General features: G+C 36.8%; 1 long non-coding RNA gene across 1 annotated transcript; it reads right to left on the reverse strand.

The window, feature by feature from the left end:
* Nucleotides 1–284: 284 nt before the first annotated feature.
* Nucleotides 285–5454, reverse strand: LOC127503650 (uncharacterized). Its single transcript, XR_007927163.1, has 4 exons — nucleotides 5378–5454; nucleotides 5039–5207; nucleotides 4735–4789; nucleotides 285–2592 (listed from the first exon to the last, which is right to left on the reverse strand). It is a non-coding gene; the product is annotated as an uncharacterized LOC127503650 (long non-coding RNA).
* Between the last annotated feature and the right edge of the window lie 19436 nt (nucleotides 5455–24890).

A 24890-nucleotide genomic window follows, 5' to 3' on the forward strand; every position in this document is an offset into this window, starting at 1 on the left:
CAGTCAGATTGTTGTTTAACTTTCCAGTCAGAATTCAAACCCAGACTGACCTTCCCTTTAATGAGTTCTGAGAAAGTCTTTGAGGAGCAGAGCTGTTTACAGCGTTCCTTCAGTTCAGATATATTACAGTGACATTTATTTCACATACTGTAACAAAAGTCCACTGAGGCGAGTGTAGTGAACCCAAATGCACTTTTATTATCGTGATACACAATAGACAGAACTATAACATGAGCACATGAACAACTTGATCATAACATAAAACCCACCAAACAGCGGCTACAGGGAACACAGACAAGAGACAATGGAAACATGAGGGCTATTTATACAACAAGACTAATGACTGACCTGAGAACAGTCAAGATGATCAACCAATCAGAACATGACACATAAAACAAAGGAAGCATGAGACACTGGCTGCGTCCGAAATCACTTACTCTCTTGAGTAGGTACTTATTTATAGAAAAAATATGTGAAATTAATAAGATAAGTAAAAAATAAGATGTTGTTATCATCATGTGACCCACCAGCGTCACTTCACTGTTGTCACAAATCCTCTCCAATGGCCTCATGGGATAGTAGTGTCCATCTAATGCACACTTCAGAATCTCGCTGGAAGTATTAGATCATCTGGGGACTTTTTGCATACTGTTTTATGAGTCCTATGAATTCAGACGTACCTCTTTTGTCACATACTGTTTTTCACCTACTGTATAGCAGGGAAGTATGTGATTTCAGATGCAGCCATGATCACTTGAGGGCAAGGAAGTCACATGACAAGAAACCAGGAGACAAAACTATGAGAATTTCAAAATAAAAGACATGAACATATAAACATAAACCCAAAACAGTAGCTATGTTTCCATACACCTCTTCTTATGCACATTTTGGGAAATCGCATCAAAAACTGACGAATGGAAACGCCAAGATGCGCATAAATTCTAAAAATGTGTATAAAAACGTATGCGCTTGTTTGAGTCGGATAAAATTTTTGTCTGATAAGAAAACTATGATGGAAACTCATTTACCAAATAAATTTAGCGCCAGTTTATCAGAAAGTGACGTTTTTGTTCTCGTCGACTCACTGGATGGAAACGCTGCTTTATTCACAAATGTTTTATGTGAGATTCCAATTTTGCGCATAAGTTAAATTCACAGCTTTGGATAGAAACACAGCTAATGCGACATATATCATTCTAGTTCATTTTTCTATAAAAAAGTTTTAAAAACCTTTTTTTTCCTGTATTTCACCTCTTGACTCACTTAGTTTACTAGTGTAGGTTTTAGTAAACCTAGCTTTGTACACTTGTGCTTGTGATGTTCCTCATTCAGAAGTAAACATCAGAAATAATGACCTTCTGTACAATCTTATAAAAGAAAAGGTACAAAAAGGCACAGTAGCAGTGTGTAAATACAGTACTGTGGCATTTCAGTCAGACACACCTGATTCTGATCATTATGATTAATGATAGAACGAGTGTCAGATGTGCAAGAGTTCAGAGATCTTCAGATTTCAGAGACTCCTGAGACCTTAGACCTTGCCGTTGTCAGTGCCATGCTGTCGTATCGTGTGGTACGACACGTACAGTAATAACACTAATACATCAGTCAATAATGTAAACTATCAGGTAAGAAAACCATTCATACACAGTCATATGTAGTTTTTAGTAAACCTAGCTTTGTACATTTTGCTGAAAAATTGCTTGTGATGTTCCTCATGTAAGTCACTGTGGATAAAAACGACTTTTACCCGAAGATGCTTCAGAAGTAAACATCAGAAATAATGACCTTTTGTACACTCTCAGAACCGAAAAGGGACAAAAAAGGTACACGTCACCGTACACTGTGACAATGTGTAATTGACACATGAACAGTACATTTCAGTCAGACACACCTGATTCTGATCATTATGATTAATGATAGAACGAGTGTCAGATGTGCAAGAGTTCAGAAATCTTCAGAGACTCCTGAGACCTTTGACCTTGCCGTTGTCAGTGCCATGCTGTCGTATCGTGTGGTGCGACACGTACAGTAATGACACTAATACATCAGTCAATAATGCAAACTGTATCAGATTATTCATACACATTGAGTGTAAGTAAACCTAGATTTGTACATTTTGCTGACAAATTGCTTGTGATGTTCCTCAAGTGAGTCACTTTTACTTTTAGTAAAGCTTCTCAAGTAAACATCAGAAATAACGACCCTCTGTACACTTTTACAAAAGAAAAGGTACATAAGGTGTCACTGGTGTTTACAGTACACTGTGGCATCACACTGAATCTGGTTAAACGCAGATCAAGTGTCAGACGTGCAAGTGAAGTCATTCAGGGTGCTTCTAGCGACTCCTGTGACCTTTGACCTTGCCGTTGCCAGCGCCATGCTGTCGTATCATACAGTGTGGTATGGACATACAAGAGGACAGAATTGTCTGTATGTCTGTAGAACCCACTCTTACACGACAGGTTCATGTTGTACTGTAAACCTGCCTGACGGGTTTAGCTCTGAACTTGACATAAAATATGTTTAAGAAGAGACTTAAAATAGTGAAGAAGAAGAATTTGCTGGTTTGATGACAGGAACTGCTGCAGTCTAAAAAGAGAAACACACACACATTTATCAACATCAGATTCAGTTGTACAGTTTTAACTTCATTTACTGTTCCTGGAGATCTTCCTTCAGGCCGGCACGATATTCAAATAATGTTAAATAATGCAATATTTGATTTGCGATACGATAATCTTAAGTAAATTCAATGCAAATTAAATGGATAATTATATAACTAACATGCTGCAGGTTTGCAAACAGGATTTAAAGTCAAAACCGATCAATAATTTAATATCATCTTGAGTGGCTGATGATGTTTTTTTACCATAAACGCAAAACTACAAAATGAATAAAGTGGCGTCGATGAGATTGAAATTTGGCGTATGGCAAAAAACAGTGCACATGGATAGTCAAAGTGTGATCGATATTTGATATTATAATTCATAGACTTGATTCAAGCTACAAAACAAACTTTAATTATATAACCCTGAACCATATAATAGAGGATTTTATAAATCAGGCCCACTTTAGCTGAAAAGACACTTGTATGGAGTACATGATCTCAGAATGCTTGTTGGTATATCTAGCAAATAACACATGAACTGACTTCTGATGAAGATATTATAGCTGGACCTTAAAGTTATCAAAAGCGGTAAAGAAAAGAAAAATCGATTTTGTTGTAACCTGAAAACACTTTAAAATAAGGTCCCATAAACAAACATTAGTTATACCACGGTCTGTCTGAATACTCGACTCTGATTGGCTGGAAGGTGTGCATTAAAACTGTTTAACGCACAGGTCAGTTTAATTGCCGTTCTATATTACAGATTTTTACCATCGCTAGAACACATTTCTCAATACTAAGGTCACTTTTTCAACTCTTCACACAGTTCTCCTGACCAACTTTCAGCAGTTAATTTCATATTTAAAATGCACTAAAACTACCAAAACGCTTCATTCATGAATCAACTCATTCTTCCAGAACACTAGAGATTTCACCAACAAACACACTTTGTCACTCATAAAACAATGATCTAAAAACACTAACGACAGGAGCATTAAACAATGTTTTTCCTGTAAAAATTTCAGTAGCACTTTATTTTATAGTCGTGTTCCTCGTGTACAAACTATATATTTATTATAATAATCACAATAACCCTGAACCTACCCCTAAACCTCACCTTAACCCATGTAGTTACCTTATATTACTGTACTTTCTGAGGCAAGTACACTGTAAGTACATGTCAGTACACGTACTGTAAAATAAAGTGCAACCAAAATTTGTCAACAAAACAAGAAAGATAATTTCTACTGTTTATAATTCACTGCAGTTTGTCACATGATCCATGTTTACAGTACTTAAGTTTCCTCTTTTGTACAGATGATAATGAAGCTGAAAGATGAATATCTGTGTAGGTGTTCAGCTTCATCTAAATGTTTTGACAGTATTTGATTTTTTTAGATTCTGAATATTTTTCAATATGGTATTGAAATGTAGCAAATTTCTGTCTTATTCAGTTTTGTGTTAAATTATGTTCTTGAGTTTAACCATTTTGAAAAGAGAATGTAATCATGTTCAGATTTGTCTGTATTGTACATACAGTTTTGGTAACATAGGGAACACATATTAACTATTAACTACGACTTTTCCTTCAATAAACTCCTAATTTACTGCTTATTAATAGTTAGTAAGGTACTTGTTAAGTTTAGGAATGGGGTATGATTAAGAATGTAGAAAAGGTCATGCAGAATAAGGCATTAATATGTGCTTAATAAGTACTAATAACAGCCAATATTCTAGTAATATGCATGCTAATAAGCAACTAGTTAAAAGACCCTAAAATAAAGTGTTACCAAAGTTTTTGTGTAGTTTGTGTCAAAGTGAATAAAGAATTTATGTAAATTGAAAGATGTCGTCGTTCAGTGCATTTTGTGTCAAAGTAATGATAAATGATCCACAGTTTAGACCACATAAACCGCTTGTGTGAAGGGTGTAGAAAAAGTGACCTGAGTATTGAGAAATGTGTCCCAGTGATTGTATGTTGAATGTTGAAATGAACAATAATGTAGATTAATAACTGTAATGTTCACTAATGTAAAGCGTTTCCTCCAGCTCTACACAAACACACGCGGATCAGATAGTTTTTCTCCAGGAACTGATTTTAGGGAAGGTACTGTGAATCTCACCTCATCTCTGACTCTCTCTGAAACATCACAGTATGACTGTCTGGATCACAAGAGTCTAGAAATCAAAAACACAAACATCTGATTGTAGTTCATTGACTCTATTCTCAGGGAATGGTTGAAATGATTCATGAATTGGTGAATTCAATATAAGTTGCTTTGGATAAACATGTCTCTCAAATGTATAAATGATTATTTTTATATATAGTTTATATTTCGAGAGAATGAAGCATTTGAGACCCGTTCAGAAAGGAGAAGATGCTGACGATGAAAGACGTGTTCAATCATAAACATCTTAAATACTCACAGTTTGGTCTGTCTTTATTAAAGCTGTTCCGTCGAACTAGTCTCACGCTCTTTTCCTCTTCTGGTTCAGGTTTTAACTCGCCATTTTCCTCTCTTCCTTTGTCCTTCTTCTTTAGATCAGACCACATGCCATACAATATTTTCTCTTAAATTCTCTCTTCATAGAATGTCTGTTGCAAAGAAAACACAGGTCAAATTTAGAGTTAAAGATTATTTTAAAGTTTGTTAATAATAATTGTGCAATACAGGTTTACATTTAAGTTTCAGTGTAATGCAGACATCAATGTCCAGATTTAAATAAATCTCTTTATGAACCATTAAAGATTAAATGTTTAATCACCTTGATGAGCTGAAGAGAGGTGAATTCACTGCGGCTCGGAGATCTCTGTTCTTCTGAACTGGTTGAACAGGTTTTTGAGGAACACGCCTTCTCTGACATTCATTTCATGACTCGTTCTGTACATTAAACAACAACAAAAGATGTTTTAAATGTTTTACGTTGTTTGCATTTTGTAGTTCAGCAGAATGTGTGTTAGCTGATGTAACTGAAAGCATTTTGTTGTTTTTGAATGATGAAACATCCACACTCTCTCACAACCTTTAAGAGTTGAAGAAAAACATCTGACACAGTCTTAAACCATAATTCAACCGTCTCTCTCACACACACACACACACACACACACACACACACACACACACACACACACACACACTTTACATTTAAAAAAAACATCCCCATCCAAAGATGTATATTTTGTTATAACTTTATGGTGTACTGTGGTATGATTTCTTTTTTTCTTTTGTTGTTTTTGTTTTGTGTCTCCTGATCTCCTCCCACTCTGGCCCCTCCCACTCCTCCACTCTGTAATCCGGTTAAGTCTGACGTCACGCTGCAGCAAATGATTCTGTCAGAAAGAGAAACAGAGAGATCTTCTGTGTGAAATGACAGAAACTGGAGAATAAAAGTCATTCTGTCATAAACTCCATCAATAAAAGCACAATCACAGCCTGCTTTAGGATATTAAAGCTGAAACAGAATTCACTGGAACTGAAGAGATCTTCATTCAAACCTTCACAATAATATCAAAACAGCACGAGTCATATTTTATATTTGACATCTTTGTGTTTGACTTCAATAATGTTTCCCTTAAAATTACAACTTTTCTGTCAGTGTTTTGTGATTTCTAAGAAACACTTGTTATCTTACAATGAATGTGCTTTCATATTCCCTGATCAACTGAAATCTGTAAGTGTTTTCATTGCTGTAAACATTGTAGATCCTTTAACTCTGCTGTGATTCTGATGATCTCCTGTAGAGGGCGACACGTCACTGTATTACAGGGGTCAAAGGTCAATCCAGACACTGGAGTCTCAGTTATCTAACTGGATAAAGAGGAATATTGAGTGTTTATTGTATTGATTTGTTTATTTTAAAAATGTTTGAATTCTTTTACATAAATCTGGATCTGGATTACTTCAAAGGTTTTTTTCCACATTTGTATAGTGCTTTTGACAATATGAATGATGAAAATGAATATTTCTACATTATAATTTAAGATCGATCTGTTATCAGAGGTGACTTTGATAAAGTAATGTCCATTTGTGTCATCTGAAGTCTCTAGTTCCTGACACTGAACACATCAGACACATCAGCTTTTATGTCCTTCAGGAATTCAGCCTGAGGGTGGCGCTCTAATGTCGACTGACAGGCTCTAAATACACGTGACACACAAAGAATGCTAAGAATTGCCTTAATGCAGTATTTATTACCTCTGAATCCTGTTTTTAAATATTACAAGTTATGGAGGAATTTGGGCGAGGAAAAAAAAGTCAAGTCTATTCTCAGAACAAGCATAAACACCAGTGGTGTAAAGTATTTGAGTAAATGTTATTTGTTAGTGTCTTTTGGGCTACTTTGTAGTTGTACTGATTATCAAAGCTATTAGCTACTTTTACTCTCTACTTGACTACATTTTTGAACAAGTAAATGTTCTTTTTACTCCAACACATTTGGGATGAGTAATGCAATTACACATCACATTTTTCATGGCAGCTAACTTTTTCTGCAACAGTTTGTTTCTGAATGAATAAGCATGATTTCTCATGTCTCTCAGCTGTCGAGGACTAGTGCATCTTCAAGCCTATATTCAGTATGAGTAAAATACTGTTAAAATCAGATACTCTAAGACTTTTACTCAAATCGTATTAGAATTGGTGACTTGTAACTTGTCATGGAGTCATTTTAGCTGTAAGGTATCTGTACTTTTACTCAAGTATGGTCAAGTATGGTATACTTTTACTCAGGCACTCTTTACACCTCTGATAAACAGAACCACATAGAGGTTATTCACATGAGCACATGTAAACTAAAGGGTTTATACTCTCATTAATTTGATACGCTGCTCCACGCAAGAAGAACACATCCTAACTAGTTACTGACCCGATTCAGACTAATACACACACAGCTGAACGTTTATTATCATAATATCTGAACACCTAACAATATTAGTTGCAGAATGTTGAACACATGATGAATATTTTGGTGTGGCTCTGCTTCATCTGCCCTTAAGGCTGTAGTCACAGTCAAGTCAGCTTTATTTCTAGTGCTTTAGATTGTTTCAAAGCAGCTTCACAGTAATAATCAGGGAAAAGTTCAGTGTTGATTCAGTTCAGTGTTGATTCAGTGTTGATTCAGTCCAGTGTTGATTCAGTTCAGTGTTGATTCAGTGTTGATTCAGTTCAGTGTTGATTCAGTGTTGATTCAGTTCAGTGTTGATTTAGTGTTGATTCAGTTCTATGTTGATTCAGTTCTGTGTTGATTCAGTTCAGTGTTGATTCAGTGTTGATTCAGTTAAGTGTTGATTCAGTTAAGTGTTGATTCAGTTCAGTGTTGATTCAGTTCAGTGTTGAGAGAACCCAATCTCCATCAGTGACAGAATGGAGAAAAAACCTTGGGAGAATCCAGGATCGGTCGCTCAGTTCTCCAGTGAACTGAAGACATGAAGTTGTTTGTTTGTGTGAATGTGTGTTTCTCTGTGATGGACCAGCCGTCTGTTCAGAGTGTTTCTCTGTCTTATACATTGAAAGCATGTTCAAGTGTTCACTATCAAACACTGGTGTGTCAGTAAAGAGCAGCTGAGCAGGACTGAGACACTGATCTGAGGAAGATGATGATTGTTTGTGATCGGATGAGTCTGTAAAAGCTGAAAGAATCCAGGAGTGAACAGACTGATGATGTGTTCTGATGATGATGAAGATGATGATGAAGATGTTCAGGTCTTCAGCTGCTGATGGACATCAGTGATGTTGTGTGTTCTTGATGAAGGGTTTTGATGAGATAATCCCACCTTAGTTTTGAAATCACATGACACTAGAAATCACAAATATATATCAGATTATCTCATTGTTTTGGGTTTGTTTTTATGTTCTCAATCTATAACACTTTCTGTCAATTAAACACAATCACACATCTGTGAACTTTCATCTGTGACTCTGAATCTCTCTGAATGTGACACTTTATGACATTATGAGTGTGAAGACAATAATAGTAAATCTATCAAGAGTCATAATGATCAAACACTCACAGTTTGGCTTTATGCCCATACTGCCACGTCTATCATGTCTTTGTCCTCTTTCTTCTTGTGATTCACTGGTTTGTGTCTCCATTTTTCTAGTCTTTTTTTTAGTCATTTTGCTAGTCTTCTTGTTTTCTGCTGCTCTGTGATTTCTGAGGCTCCAGCAGTTTTCTGTAATCATTATTTTAATTCTACACCACATTTGTATCTGTTCAATCACACAGATGACATAAACAGTTTAGTTAAAGCCAGTGGTGTCAGTTCATTCATTTAGTCTGTCAGCAGTCAGAACATGTCCAGCTGAAAGAACAACAGATAAGAACACCAAACTACCAAATCTCTAACCTGCCAGACCATCATTACCGTCATCATCATCATCATCATCATTAGTATTATTATTAGTAGTAGTAGTAGTAGTATTTCTGTCCTGTCGCTGATGGTCAGAAATGTGTATTTTGATATTTTAGTTTCATATTGTAATATACGCCTCATTAATGAATGAATAAATAAAACTTCGGAAAAAAGGTGTTTAATCACCTTGTGATGATCTGAAGAGAGTAAACATCCACACAGATCTGACACCTCTGCTGGTGTTGTGCTGAATGAGCTTCATGTGAGAGAGTTTATAACCTCAGATCTTGGTTGATCAACGCACACAGCCGACCAAAGTATAAGGACCAAACAGTTTGCAGTTGTGTACTTTTTAGAAAATAGCCAGTTAACCAACCACATTTTTCTGCTGAAACTCAAAAGCAGAACAGACTCTGATCTGTGGTGGATATTTGCCATTTTGTACCCTTGGAATTGCTGGTTCTGAGCAGTTTTGACGTATTAAGTTTCATTCAAATTGTGAATAAAAAAGGAATGCAATGATGTGGAAGTTTCAAATTTCAATATTTTATTCAGAATACAACATAGATGACATATTAAATGTTTAAACTGAAAAAAATTTTCATTTTACAGGAAAAATAAGTTTTAAATTTTAAAGCCTTAAAAAAAAAATTATTATTTTTTTTTTTTAAATTTCATGGCATCAACACATCTCAAAGAAGTTGGGACAAGGCCATGTTTACCACTGTGTGGCATCCCCTCTTCTTTTTATAACAGTCTGCAAACGTCTGGGGACTGAGGAGACAAGTTGCTCAAGTTTAGGAATAGGAATGTTGTCCCATTCTTGTCTAATACAGGCTTCTAGTTGCTCAACTGTCTTAGGTCTTCTTTGTCGCATCTTCCTCTTTACGATGCGCCAAATGTTTTCTATGGGTGAAAGATCTGGACTGCAGGCTGGCCATTTCAGTACCCGGATCCTTCTTCTACGCAGCCATGATGTTGTAATTGATGCAGTATGTGGTCTGGCATTGTCATGTTGGAAAATGCAAGGTCTTCCCTGAAAGAGACGACGTCTGGATGGGAGCATATGTTGTTCTAGAACTTGGATATACCTTTCAGCATTGATGGTGCCTTTCCAGATGTGTAAGCTGCCCATGCCACACGCACTCATGCAACCCCATACCATCAGAGATGCAGGCTTCTGAACTGAGCGCTGATAACAACTTATGTTGTCCTTGTCCTCTTTAGTCCGGATGACATGGCGTCCCAGTTTTCCAAAAATAACTTCAAATTTTGATTCGTCTGACCACAGAACAGTTTTCCACTTTGTCCACAGTCCATTTTAAATGAGCCTTGGCCCAGAGAAAACGCCTGCGCTTCTGGATCATGTTTAGATATGGCTTCTTTTTTGACCTATAGAGTTTTAGCTGGCAACGGCGAATGGCACGGTGGATTGTGTTCACCGACAATGTTTTCTGGAAGTATTCCTGAGCCCATGTTGTGATTTCCATTACAGTAGCATTCCTGTATGTGATGCAGTGCCGTCTAAGGGCCCGAAGATCACGGGCATCCAGTATGGTTTTCCGGCCTTGACCCTTACGCACAGAGATTGTTCCAGATTCTCTGAATCTTTGGATGATATTATGCACTGTAGATGATGATAACTTCAAACTCTTTGCAATTTTTCTCTGAGAAACTCCTTTCTGATATTGCTCCATTTTTTTTCGCCGCAGCATTGGGGGAATTGGTGATCCTCTGCCCATCTTGACTTCTGAGAGACACTGCCACTCTGAGAGGCTCTTTTTATACCCAATCATGTTGCCAATTGACCTAATAAGTTGCAAATTGGTCCTCCAGCTGTTCCTTATATGTACATTTAACTTTTCTGGCCTCTTATTGCTACCTGTCCCAACTTTTTTGGAATGTGTAGCTCTCATGAAATCCAAAATGAGCCAATATTTGGCATGCCATTTCAAAATGTCTCACTTTCAACATTTGATATGTTATCTATATTCTATTGTGAATAAAATATAAGTTTATGAGATTTGTAAATTATTGCATTCCTTTTTATTCACAATTTGTACAGTGTCCCAACTTTTTTGGAATTGGGTTTGTACATGAAAATGACAAAGAGAATAAATGTAGGGTGAATTCAAGTTGATTGGGAGACTTTTTCCAAGTCATCTCAATGGCAAAAAGTGTCCCAATCACCCTGAATTTTTAGTATCTCTGTGAAGCCTATTCTAACTGTACAATATCAAAATCCTCTTTAATTTGTAAATGGGGATTTTTGGATCTGGCAATAATTTTCAAGAAACAAACAGTTTACTTATAATTTGTTTTAAAACAAAATTAATGTTGCAACAATGTGTTGACATGCATGAGAAAGTTAAATATAATGCTTTCTCTGACATGTATTTCATATTTTACAATGAATATTTTTTTCTTGTTCAAGTTAAGCATAAAAGGCAGTGCTAAATATTTTGTCCAGTGCAGATGTTGTATTTAGGTTGGAATATGGTGGGTAATTTAACACATTATTGCAGGAACCATTTAAGTTTAAGTTTCCTTTTGTTTAGACAGAAAGCAGCTCTGAGCAGGACTTTATTCCATGACATCAGTATGGCTGAAATAACATATTTAACATATAATATTGTTGTAATTAAGACCCCATCAATTAAATTGTTGACTATTTGACCTTTAAGGCTTAATGTTGTAATATTTAAGACATTTTAAGACTAAAAACTCTTCAGCAAAGGTGTTTAACAAAGTTTATTAAACATTGAAAAATGTTTCACTGATTATATATAATTAAAACATATTTCATATTTAAAATATGTAAATTATTTCAAGTAGGCAACAACTCGGTTTTTACCAACAATGTAAAATTTAACATTTCATCTAACTGAATGTAGTTTATACACTTTAATCCAGTATGCCATAGCGTAGAGCTTTATAGCTACAGACAGCTCAATACAAGTACACAGGATTGATCAAGGTTAAAACATAACTTAATACCGTATATACATAACTTTCCCTCGTATGACAATGACATGACTGGAATAAAGCGAATAAACTACAAAACCCGAACCTATCCTCTTAATAGCGCTGCTGGCTAGCATGGTGTCTCACTGAAAATAACTCAGATACAGCAAAACACACAAAAAGACTGAAATTCACTGGAATTTGGGCTGCTGTCATTGGCAAGATCATAATAAAATAGTCGATCATGAGGTTTCTAATAAACATCACGTTACGTGGAATTGTTTAGTCTTAACTGATGTAGCGTTTGGTGTTTTGTTGCAAGATGTGTTTAAAGTTGTTCTGTGTACACAGAAGCCCCTGCTATATGACAAATGCGTGATTGTTAAATAATGCGATAGTTGATATGCGATACAATATTGCTTTAAGTGTGTAAAATCAATTTAAAACAGCATAGTATTCACATTAAATAAATATACATTTTCATAAGATTCATAATAAACTAAAGTTACAAAAGTTATTCAGTCAATTGCAGTGAGAGATTTTCTCTTTTTCTTTTGTTGTTTGACAGACAGCAGCAGGTTTACTGTATTAGGCTGCTGTCGCTTTAAGACCTAATACACAGATCCTATTGACATGCATCCGATATATTTCCCAACTGTTTCATTTAAGACATAACTGACTGTGCTTACATAAATACTCTTCAAGACATTTTGACATAACTGTCTCTGTGTGTATTTAACCGTTCGAGTATAATAAGGCGCAGAAGAGAACTGAAGGGATCACGCGGCTTGTGCGCGCACTTCGGTTGTGTGTCAGACAGCAGACAGCGCGACTCACGAGACCGCAACTTCTTGTTGTAGAAAGCAAAAGCCGAATCCCAGACATTTTGGGCAATTTAGAAATCCCGGCCGGATGCATTTTCTTAGGTCCAAAAAGGGGACATGTCCGGAAAAAAGAGGACGTATGGTCAGCCTAGTTCAATGGTTCTCAGATCATCAGCTTCCACCGGTGAACCATTGAAATTTCAAACCGTTAGTGTTAGGATTTTTATGCAACAATAACAAAAACAAGACAAGACGGTAATAAACAATAATGAACAAACATAAACAAATGAGGGTTACAATACAAAACCACAAATTAGACTAGCTTGAATGATTTACATAATCTTATATACAGTAGCTTTAAAAGTTCGTCAGTGACATTAAATACAAGTCAAACTATCTTAAAAAAAAAAAAAGAATGATTTTTTCTTTGAAAATTTACATTTGTGATTATAAAATCTGGCAAGAAAAAGAAGTAAATTAAGTACAAATTTAAAATGGGAAGGGTCTAACTTCAAAGAGTCACCAAAGAAAAATTTTTTGGCTTATACTTTGAATTACTTTGAATTGAATTCAAAAGTTTGAAGATAGATACCTTTTAACAAAGATTGAAAAGTCAATCCAAAATATTATGAAATTTCGAACTGTTTCTAAACGTTTCGAAACAGTTATGATGTAACGAAGCCTCGTTTACTGAAATCACGTGACTTTAGCAGTTCGATACATCCTCCGAATCACTGATTCGAAACAAAAGATTCATAAAGCTTCGAAGCTTAATAAAGCAGTGTTTCGAAATCACCCATCACTAATGATTAGTTAAAATATTGTGAAATGATGTGATGTAATGTTTAAGAGTATGCAGATGTGAGTATTTTATCGATTTGTGTGATGACTGAAATGTTAAAAGGTTTAATTAGTTCAGAGACGCACAAGCCCAGAGCTCCATTTTGAGTATTGATAGTGCAGGGCCCACATAATGCCGTAAGGACACATGTAAAGAACGTTTAACATTTGCATATTTTGTGTTTAACGTTTAATTCTGTTTGTTTATTTATTGTTTGATTCACTGGAAAAATGTGAATAGCCAAGGTTGAGACATGTTGGCTAAACGTGAATTATAAAGACCATTTGAGATATCTATGCATTTTCAGATGAAATAATTACTTGAAGAGAGGATTGTTTAGGATTGTTTGTAGTGTACTAGTTGTCTGGTTAAAAAGAACAAGTGGATTAACCTTCGTTCATCTTCAGAACACAAATTAAGATATTTTTGTTAAAATCTGATGGCTCAGTGAGGCCTGCATAGCCAGCAATGACATTTCCTCTCTCAAGATCCATTAATGTACTAAAAACATATTTAAATCAGTTCATGTGAGTACAGTGGTTCAATATTAATATTATAAAGCCACGAGAATATTTTTGGTGCGCCAAAAAAAACAAAATAACGACTTATTTAGTGATGGCCGATTTCAAAACACTGCTTCATGAAGATTCGGAGCGTTATGAATCTTCTGTGTCGAATCATGATTCGGATCGCGTGTCAAACCGCCAAACTGCTGAAATCACGTGACTTTGGCACTCTGAACTGCTGATTCGACACAAAAGATTCATAATGCTCCGAAGCTTCCTGAAGCAGTGTTTTGAAATCGGCCATCACTATATAAGTCGTTATTTTGTTTTTTTTGGCGCACCAAAAATATTCTCGTCGCTTTGTAATATTAATATTGAACCACTGTACTCACATGAACTGATTTAAATATGTTTTTAGTACATTAATGGATCTTGAGAGAGGAAATGTCATTGCTGGCTATGGAGGCCTCACGGAGCCATCGGATTTCATCAAAAATATCTTAATTTGTGTTCTGAAGATGAACGAAGGTCTTACGGGTGTGGAATGACACGAGGGTGAGTAATAAATGATAGAATTTTCATTTTTGGGTGAACTAACCCTTTAAGTTGTATGATTGGATACTCAAGCCATCCTTGAGATTGTTGTTTGACCTATGTCTGTAAATATGACCCTTCTTCCTGAATAAATCTGAGAATGCTTTGTACCACACTTGATCTGTATCTTCTTGGTCATTCTCCCGAGATCTCACGCTGCCGCTGCCACACATCACAGGGGTTGAGGCGCCTGTTTCTAAACTGATGACTGAGACAACAAATATTCCACCTATTATTGAGATTTTAATCTAACACACATAAAGTTCACAGTGGGAAACTTTTTTCATCTCCCTGTTTTAATGGGTATAACACAAGAAGCAGCCTAAGCCTCAGTTCCTCTTTCAAACCTGCATTTCAGTTGAGAATTAGACATTTTATAAAAATGTTTCACTTCAAGTTTATCCAGCCCTGGCATGTGTTAAAATCAGGTCTGTCACATGAGAGGCAACTAACAACCCTCAAACACAAAGTTGATACTGTAATAACATCATTATGGTGAAACTGATTTTACAAATTTCCCCAGTGCGTATTTGTGTTTGCGCTCTGGAGATCACCAAAGAGTTTCTATTTAAAATGTTATTTTGCAGCGTTGAGCAATGAAGCCAATCAGAGGTGTTTCAGTTACTCAGAATCCACTCACCGCTCAAAACTGTTTTATTTAATTCGGACTAAAAAGAGTTCTGTCTCTGCAAGTAAAGTGCAGTGTGTTTTCTTTCAGTTATGTTGTTGTTTTTACTTGGAAAATTACTCCTAAGAAACATGACTAGAACTGTAAACTGTATGTCCAAAGCATTCATGAATTGCGATCATTTAAGTTTAAGTATGTCATTTTCCAATTTATGCTCAAAAATGGGAATGACAGGTAAGAGTCTAGTTTATTGCACTTTTAGTCAATTTGTATTTTAATTCTTGTGATTCTTTTTGTAATTATTATGTAATTGGATACATTTACCTGACTAATAATAAACTGTTACATTTGAATTTATTTTGACTTACTCTGAAATTATTAACTCTAGTTAGTAGCAGACTAAAACTCAGATTAGGTGGAACATTGGGGCACACCGACTGAAGTTTTAGAGCTCCGACTGACACATTGGCATTAGTTATGTATATTTAGACTGTGTAGCTAATAATGGGTTTTTCCGTTTAGAGAAACAGTGTTGTTAGACCAATCTGAACAGGGTGAGCCTCAACTTGTTATTGTAATATTATTCTAAGTTTCTATAGGAAATCACAGCATGATTGTCTAAAGTTACCATTAGAGTAAGTTAAGTTAGTCAGCATATTTCTGTGGTAATGGTCATGACCTCTGGATAGATTCTGTAACGATCATTGAGAGATGAAGCAAAGAGAGAATCCAATTACACACACACACTTTTAATAACAAAACTCCACACGAATAGACTGGAACCGACCCGAGACATGAACACGATACAGGTTACATTATGGTACTACGTGTACAGTAAATACATCTCTGTAAAAGTACTGCAGTAGTAGAGAGAATACTACAGACACAGTGAAATCATTGAAGAAAGTTTGTAATATATTGATGCAAAACACTTCAGTACAATCACAACATAGGTTTATTTGAATCAAAGCAAAAATTAGCTATGAAATAGAAAAGTACTGTAAAACATCAAATGCAGTGTTCCTCAACTTGCTTGCTTGTACTGTGAGAAACAAAACAGGAGTGGTTACCGTACTTCTACATTGTCATCAACTCTGTGTTGTGGATTTGGCCACAGGTTCTCATCTACATTACAATGGATGTTTTCATTAGCCAAACATCTTGGAAAAAACCTTCGGGCATGGTGAATCCAGGCCTGACACTGGTCTGCTGTGATGTCATTGCAGGCGTCATCCATGGCCTGGAGAAGAGTGACTTGTTCATGAGGATGCCTATCATGAACCTTCCATCTCCATGCGGAGAAAAATTCCTCAGTCGGGTTAAGGAAGGGAGAGTATGGGGGTAAATACAGGGTGGTAAATTGTGCATGGGCCTGAAACCATGCTTGCACCACATGAGCATGATGGAACCTGACATTGTCCCACACAATGACATAGGTCACACCTTCAGCTCTACAAACCTGATCGAGCTCATCAAGAAAAGTGACAAGGAGAGCTGCATTATATGGTCCAATATGAGGTCTGCGTCCCACCACACCATCTTCCGATATAGCCGCACACATGGTAATGTTGGCCCCACGTTGTCCAGGTACTTGGATGGTTGCCCGGTGGCCAATGAAATTCTGACCTCTCCTTGTTTTGGCCAGATTAAAACCTGCCTCATCCAAATATATGAATTTGTGATGGTCATCATCAGCATCCAGCTCCATCACCCTCTAAAAATACATTTTGGAAAAATATTTAGAGATTACTGTACAATGTAGAATTTTTGGGAATGTTTTTACAACAGCCATCTTGAAACTGAACTTACCTGAACATACTCAGTCCTCATTTGCTTCGCTCTGTCTGCATTTCTTTCCCAAGGCCCACGGTATGCGTGCAATAGTCGGCAAACTTATGGATCCCACATTGTTGAATTTCTGTAAGGCGAATATCATTTCTGGCCCGAACCAAATCGACCACAGCCTGCTCTTGTTGGTCAGTTAGAATTTTGCCTCTGCCTCCACTATTTGGCCAGGTCACAATTCTACAGGGAACATTAGAGTAAGAAGACACTTGGTCACATCACCTATTCTGTGATACACATTGGTATGCAGTCATTTGACAATTGAGAGTAGCATAATGTTTAGTGCATGCTGATAACTTACCGGTTCTCATTGCGGAAAGTTCTGATTATTGAGGCCACGGTTGACCTTCTGAGGTTTGGTTGTATCATTGTAGCCGCCTCAATCATTGTCATGCCATGATTTATGACATGGTCTACAACTATTGCCCAAATTTCATTGGACACACTATGCTGTTGCTGCCGCTGTCTTGGTCCGTGGCCTTGTCCTCTACCACGTTCCCCCACACCTCACAAATGAGGCCCACGACCACCTCTCAGAAGGGGTGCCTGTCCTCTACCACGTTCCCCCACACCTCTCAAAAGAGGCCCACGACCACCTCTCTGAAGGGGTGCCTGTCCTCTACCACGTTCCCCCACACCTCTCAAATGAGGCCCACGACCACCTCTCAGAAGGGGTGCCTGTCCTCTACCACGTTCCCCCACACCTCTCAAATGAGGCCCACGACCACCTCTCAGAAGGGGTGCCTGTCCTCTACCACGTTCCCCCACACCTCTCAAAAGAGGCCCACGACCACCTCTCTGAAGGGGTGCCTGTCCTCTACCACGTTCCCCCACACCTCTCAAATGAGGCCCACGACCACCTCTCAGAAGGGGTGCCTGTCCTCTACCACGTTCCCCCACACCTCTCAAAAGAGGCCCACGACCACCTCTCAGAAGGAGTGCCTGTCCTCTACCACGTTCTCCCATACCTCTCAAATGAGGCCATTCCTTTGACCAACACGTCTTCCTCCCACCACTGCTTGACCTCCATTGTGACCTGGATCACCTGCTGGCTCCATGTTACATATCACTATGCTCTTGCAATTGGATCCCAATCGACTCTTTACTATATACTCATTCCACAATGTGCACTCAATCATCAGTAACGAGTTGGCAGAATTGGACAAACAATTACAAGGTATACAAGGTGTTTTTAAAAACAAAACACTGATGACGTAACGAAGCCTCGTTTACTGAAATCATGTGACTTTGGCAGTTTGATTCATGCTCTGAACCACTGATTCAAAAAAGATTTGTAAAGCTTCGAAGCTTCATGAAGCAGTGTTTTGAAATCACCTATCACTAGATATTATGGAATAAAGTCGCTATTTTGTTTTTTTTGGAACACAAAAAGTATTCTCGTCGCTTCATAACATTAAGGTTGAATCACTGTAGTCACATGAACCGTTTTAAATATGTCTTTAGTAGCTTTTTGGGCATTGAAAGTGTTAATTATTTTGCTGGCAATGCAGGCCTCACTGAGCCATCGGATTTCATCAAAAATATCTTAATTTGTGTTCTGGAGATGAACGAAGGTCTTACGGGTGTGGAACGACATGAGGGTGAATAATTAATGACAGAAATTTCATTTTTGGGTGAACTAACCCTTTAAATTGAAGTGTATATGTGAGGAGACAAGAAAGAAGGAAAATGGAGTGAAGAAACAAAGTAATTTTGTTGTGTTTTTGTCATTTTAAAATATTTTTAATGTCTATTTGTCTGTATAGTTTTGATCAATTTTTATTTTAGTTATTTTATATGTCAAGATAAACTGAAATAAAATGAGAAATCTTGCCTTGGCAACTAACTGACATAAAATATTTTTTTCAATATTTTTAGCATTCTTGAAGTACATACATACTTATCATACTTCAAATGGTTTTGTCCCATAACTTACCTGGAAAGTTGCCAGACTTTTGCACCGATAATGTACATCCTCCTCCAGTTAATCAGAGTGAAGCTGACATGTTTATTCTTCTGGAGTTCTAGTGTTTTCTCTGTTCTTGAGCATCTGTTCATCTACTGTAATAACCATGAAGATAAACAGATGTCTATGTAATCAGTTTGTTATTCCTATTGGTGTCCCGTAGATGGCAGTAGACATACAATTAACAAATATCTAAAGCAGGGGTGGGGAACGTTGATCCTGGAGGGCCATTGTCCTGCAGAGTTTAGCTCCAGCCCTGAAAAAAACACTCACCTGCCTGTAACTTTAGTAATCCTGAAGACCTTGATTAGCTTCAGGTGTGTTTAATTAGGGTGGGAGCTAAACTCTGCAGGACAATGGCCCTCCAGGATCAACGTTCCCCACCCCTGATCTAAAGGTATAGGGAGAATTAGAGATGCTAAGCATGTTAAATTTGAGTGCTTAAGAAATAGTGGCTACACGGCAATTCATAGATTTATTTTCAGAGTGTTTATTCATCGAACACCACAGACTTCATTATTGTTTCCCCTCTTCACGTCTGCTGTGATTCTGATGATCGCTTGTAGGAGACACTCAAGCTTTGTCCTTTAAAGTTTTATTTCTACCAGTCTCTCTCCTCTGTCTCTCTGAAACTTCATGTCCTCCTTAATTAGCTCAATCAGCTCATCTTCTCCGTCTCTTTTCCTCTTGGCTGGTGCTGGTTCTGGCTCCTCCACATCCTGCTCATCCGCTGTTGAACTCGGTCCTGGTTGAGAATAAAACTGATGAGAATCACTTTATACTTGACATGATGATTCTCTTCCATCTTCATATCAGATCTCTAATCATCATCATCATCACCATCATCATCATCTTCATCACTGTCTCTAATCTGAACTAAGAGTCTTTTGAGTTTGCAGTGAAATCTAGTTGCTCCATCTGGTGGACAAAGATGGATACAAATGTTACAAATAAAAGGAAAATCATGAGAGGGGAAAATTGGATACACGTTTATACATTTCACATGTGGTTATTTATATATATATAAGGGTTTATTTGTCCTTCTTCAGAAAGAATTAAGTGTCTGCAAAATTCTTTCTGATTGTAAAAACCTTATCAGATGGTCCATGACATCTGAGGCCCTTGCACAGGCTTGTCTGTGGGGGAGGGTCCCGCAGAGTGAGTTTGAAAGATTATTTGTTAAATATGACAAATAATTGTGTCTGATTTGTCTCAGTCGTTACATTAATTAGAAGGTAATTAAAACAACAGCGCTGTGTTCAACATGGATCAGTTTATTACATCCACTGAATAAAGTTCACACTTATGTTCAGTTGAATTTGATCTCTGGTAAATTAACAGAAAGGATGAATAAAACTAAACCCTTAAACATAAATATGCTGAACATGTCCTCTAACAGTAGTGTTTTATTAATAGTACAATTTTTATTATTAATCTTTTGTAACAGCAGCTATAAAACATCACTTATGACAAATGTTGAAAGGTAATGAATTATATTAGAATGTAAAATTGTAATGTTTTATTAATACATATATAGGCTAGGCCTATAAATTACAATCTAATATTTAACATTTGGAACAATACAGTTCTAAATTAAGTTTATTATTAATCAATGACTTTATTGTTATAAAAGGGCGATTCTAGTAATGATTTAATAATTGAATAGTGTTTGTAGTGTCTGTGCTCACCAGTAGGTGGCGCTAATGTACTAATAACAGGGAATAGGTGGATTTGTGAATCTGACACCAGCAGATAGTCAGTCACTCTTTAGATCAAAGTTAGTTTCCACAGTTCATAGAAATGAATTCACTGATCCACCATAAGACATGATCATCAAACCACTAGATCAACCTGAAAATAACTATAACAGCAATATCACAGTATATATCAGCTGATTCTAGATCAGTCCTCTGATCCACACATGATTGATCACATGAATTCAGTGATATGAACATTCATAACATTCAGAATGCCTTTATGATAAAATGCTTAGTCTAGTCTTTCTGTCACAGTTATGTTCTGTTTAGTTTTCATGGACTTTCAGTTGTCATTAGTCACATGTTCCCTTTGTTCTAGTTTCCCGCCACTCATCAGTTACCATGGACACTCATGACATCTACACACCTGTTCATCATTTAGTTGGTCATCAGTGTGTATTTAAGTTCCTTCGTTTGCTCTGTTGCTGTCTCGCATGATGGCCGTCTTATTTATTAATCATTGTGTTGTATACTCATCATCTTCATCTTCCGTGGATTTGATCGTTACACTTACAAGTTAGTCATTTATTTTTTTTCATTTAAAAATGGTCATAACTTTTTTTAATTTTAATAAAACTGTACATTAGTCTTGTCAAACTGCTAGTGGGTCAAACTTCTTTAGACACAGTCTTAGTTTATGCGTCTAAGTTTATTCCGCTGTTGATATCTGCATGTTCACTTTTCATTTTCACTTGTATCTGCTGTGTTTGATTGATTACTGTCAGAGTAAATCAGATCTCTTTTATGTAATCATGAGTTTGTGTGCTGCAGAAAAAATGTAAGCTGTTTGTAATTCACACTGACAGAGAAACATTTGATCATTCTTTATTTTATTTTATTTGAATATCAAAAAACAGTAGGATGCACATTCATGAACAAGTTTATTTCAGTTTTCAGTCCAGTGCTGTTACAGTAAATGAGAGTCTGAGAGTCCTGTGATGGACCAGCCATCTTTCTAACATCATCATCATCACCATCATCAGAGGCAGTGAAATATTTACAGCAGATCAATACTATTGATTACTGATGGAGAACAATGAGAGTTCAGACTGAGAAAGAAGCTCTTGATGAGAGTGTTTGAGCTCAGATGAGTCTGTAGAAGATTCCAGAAGACAGGAGAGAGCAGACCGTATTATGATGATGATGATGGTGAAGATGGTGATGATGGTGGAGATGATGATAATGATGATGATTGTGATGATGATGATAATGATGACTATGATAATGATGATGCTGTGGTGATGATTTTGATGATGATTGTGATGGTGGTGATGGTGATGATTGTAATGATGATTTTGATGACGATTATGATGATGATGATGATGCTGATGATGATTATGATGATGCTGATGATTATGATGATGCTGTGATGATGATGATGATCATGATGATGATGATTATAATGATGCTGTGATGATGATGATTATTATTTTGATGATTGTGATGATTATGATGATGCTGTGATGATGATTTTGATGATGAGTGTGATGATGATGATGATGATGATGATGATGTGGTGATGATGATTGCGTGATGATTATTTTGGTGGTGGTGATGATGATGCTGTGATGATGATTATTTTGATGATGATGATTATGATGACGCTGTAATGATTTTGATGATGATTATAATGATGCTGTGATGGTGATTATTTTGATGATGATTGTGATGGTGGTGGTGATGATGATGATTATTATTTTGATGGTGATGATGATGATGATGATGATGATGATGATGATTATTATTTTGATGGTGATGATGATGATGATGATGATGATGATGATGATGATGATGATTATTATTTTGATGGTGATGATGATGATGATGATTATTATTTTGATGGTGATGATGATGATGATGATGATTATTATTTTGGTGGTGATGATGATGATGATGATGATGATGATTATTATTTTGGTGGTGATGATGATGATGATGATGATGATGATTGTTTTGATGATGATTATTATTTTGGTGGTGATGATGATGATGATGATGATGATTGTTTTGATGATGATGATGATGATGATGATTATTATTTTGATGATGATGATGATTATTATTTTGATGATGATGATGATGATGATGATGATGATGATGATTATTTTGATGATGATGATGATGATGATGATGATGATGATGATGATGATGATGATTATTTTGATGGTGGTGATGATGATGATGATGATAATGATGCTGTGATGATTATTTTGATGATGATTGTCATGGTGATTTTGATGATTGATGATGATGCTGTGATGATGATTGTGATGGTGATTGTGATGATGATGATGAATTTGATGATGATGGATGTCAGTGATGAAGGTTTTGATGTGAGAATCTCTCCTCTTTTGACATCAGAATCAATCTTTACAGGCTCTTCTGGTGTAGAAAGTTTGAGGTCAATCTGATGAATCTGAACAGAAAATCTATAGGCAGGAACACACCAAACCGACGGTCGGCCGTCAGGCAGTTTTTCTTCATCGGCCGACTAAGTTTTTTCAGTGTGTTCCACACTGTCGGCTGAAGTTGGTCCTTGACGGTTTTTTTTCCGGCCGATTCGACATGTTGAATCGGCGTCGGAGCTCATCGGTCCGTCGGGCCATCTGATCATTCTGATTGGCTGTTCAGCCACTGCCACCTGCTGGTACGGAAAGGCATTTCATCTTATGCAGGCGCAGAACGGACATTCTAATTGGCTGTCAGCTGTCGAGCGTCGGTTTGGTGTGTCAGGGCAACTTTGGACCCAGACGCTGCAGAAGCGAGCCAACCCCGCAGTCTGCTTTCGTCGCCACTATTTCGTCCGCGTCGGTTTGGTGTGTTCCTGCCTTAAGACTAGAAATCACAAATATTAGATTATCCTCATTGTTTTGGATTTGTTTTCTTTCTCAGTCTATAATACATTGTCAATTAAACACAATCGCACATGTGACTGATAAATCTGTCTAAATGTGGCACTTTATGACAGTACTGTAAAACGACAATAGTAAATCTATCAAGACTATAAGAGTCATAATGATCAAAACTTACAGTCTGGCGTTATTCTCTGCATACTGTGACATCTCTCAAGTCTCTGTCCTCCTTCCTCTTGTGATCCACTGGTTTGTGTCTCCATTTTTCTCTCTGTCTTCTTGTTTTCTGCTGCTCTGTGATTTCTGAGGCTCAAGTCTTTATCTGTTAAGATGTCCAGCTGAAAGAACGACAGAAGAGAGGAAAATAAAGTGCAGTAAACATTAACCATCAGCATCAGCCTTTCCTCATGTCCAAACAAAGACGGAGGGATTGAAGAAAGATGATTTTGTAAATTGAAGTTCATAAGTCAAGTATCGCTTCAGAGCACATATTTACACGAGCACGTTTCCATGGACACCAATACAGTTTATTTAAATAACCCGATTTACTGGTTTATATAGTCTACAAATCAGTATCCTGGCACTGCAAGTAAACCATGTTAACAAAACACTGTATTAAAAAAACAGGCTGTGCCAGGTAATGATGTCAAAAACGTAAGAATCCATGTGTTTCACTCTATCATGTGAGTTGTGAAGTTACTTCAAACTGTCAGGAAACTTGCACAGACTCTGAAGTTTCTGCACCTCTTGTCTTTTGGCTGCACAAGTTGAGAACACATTTTCTATATTTCTTGGGTCAAGAAAAAGTAGGAGTTTGGGATATTTCTCCTCCTCTATACTGTGAAACACTGTCTGTGTGAGAACTGACGAGTTCATCGGGTCCCTAGTGAACGAATAATTGAAAGTAAGAGAAACCCAGAATATTCCAAGATCTAAATTAATACATAACCAATATTATGATTAATTTATAATTAGAAACACAATCTAAATTTAATAATCATTTGAAATGGAGTCAGATTAAGCGTGGAGCTAAAGTAAAATTGAAACACATTATACCTTCACCGTTGGATTCTGTCGTTGGGTCGACAGGTGTTGATCCTCACACTTCCATCTCTGACTTGAATTTCCAATGGCACACTCTAAAAAGTAG

Source organism: Ctenopharyngodon idella, chromosome 21 (assembly GCF_019924925.1).
Source record: "Ctenopharyngodon idella isolate HZGC_01 chromosome 21, HZGC01, whole genome shotgun sequence".
NCBI lineage: Eukaryota > Metazoa > Chordata > Actinopteri > Cypriniformes > Xenocyprididae > Ctenopharyngodon > Ctenopharyngodon idella.